The sequence below is a fragment of the Chiloscyllium plagiosum genome, unplaced genomic scaffold, assembly GCF_037043375.1.
Source record: "Chiloscyllium plagiosum isolate Xiang-an unplaced genomic scaffold, Cpla_swu_hap1 HiC_scaffold_45, whole genome shotgun sequence".
In the NCBI taxonomy this organism is placed as follows: Eukaryota; Metazoa; Chordata; class Chondrichthyes; order Orectolobiformes; family Hemiscylliidae; genus Chiloscyllium; species Chiloscyllium plagiosum.
In genome coordinates, this window is record NW_028270183.1 from 9249801 (window position 1) to 9251264 (window position 1464).

Here is a 1464-nt window from a genome sequence, read left to right on the forward strand (position 1 = left end):
TATTGGTTGTTTTTACAATTATTTTTTGTTTTTTAAATGTTACATTTTTACGGAAAACTTGCATTAAATGTCATTGTGTAGGAACCTAAGAATTGACATGAAGACCTAAGGAACATGAGGATCAAAAGGCACACACCCTTCACACCTACCTGACTATTTAATAAGATCATGGCCTACCCATATCGACTCCATTTTCCTGCTCTAACCCCGTTGTCGCTCAACTTCCTTAACTGGTCAAAAGTCTTCGAATCTCAATCTTGAGTAAATTGAATAAATGAGTTTTTACAATCCTTTAGCTGAAGGAATCCTAAAATTTGTAATCATTTGTTTGAAAGCATTCCTGTCTTAAAGGTTCACACATTATAGTGAATTGAATGGTAAAATTGATATATTTCCGGACATTATCTGTAATGGATCTGGATTTCAGGTAAGGGTAAAATCCAAATGAACTGTGGATGTTGTAAATTCAGACAATAACAGGAATTGCTGGAAAAGCTCAGCAGGTCTTGGCAGCATCTGTGGAGAGAAATCGGAGTTAACGTTTCGGGTCCAGTGACCATTCCTCAGCCTTGGGTTTTGCTTCCCAAGAATTAATTCTTCTCAACAATTTAAACAATTTAAAAATAAAATTTCCCAATGCATCACGGTTAGATTGAAGGGAATACCTAATTATCGAACTTGACCAATTTCAGGAGGCAGGGACACCCTCTGCTTTTACTTTTTACAGGTTAGGGATTGGTTCACCTTTAGATGGAGACACACAGCAAATCCAATGAGTAAAACTGCCTGGTCCTCGTTCTGTTGCTCAAACTGATCCTGTCATCCTAATGGAGGAAGCCATGGCCAACACTGTAGAGTAGGGAGTATCTACACTACACATGGGAAAGAGGTTTCCGAACATGGCTCACTACTGCCTTCCTAAGAACAATTGGTATAAATACCAGCCAGACACACCCCATGAATTGGTAATAAAATTTAAGCTGGCCCCACAACCAGCTCGATTCCTACAGCTTAATGGGGTTTTACTTATAAAGCTCTCTGAATCTTTAGGAGACTAGAGATAATCCTATTTTGTTAGTGTTAAACATTTACTTAGGAAGTTGTCCACCAGGAATTTTAACAAGTTGTGGCTTTTTTATGAATATAATGAAGAAGTTTGTTTATAAGTTAAAGAAGATCTACCCTCCACTATTTTCTGTCCCTCTCTCTTGCTGTCCCCCTTTCCTGGAGTTCAGTTACGAGTGGTATACCACAAGTATCTGTTTTGGGTCCATTGCTGTTTGTCATTTTTATAAATGACCTGGATGAATGTGTAGAAGGAGGGGTTAGTAAATTTGCAGATGACATTAAGGTTGGTGGAGTTGTGGATAGTGCCAAAGGCTGTTGCAGGTTACAGGGGGACATAGATAAGCTGCAGAGCTGGGCTGAGAGGTGGCAAATGAAGTTTAATGCGGAAAAGTGTGA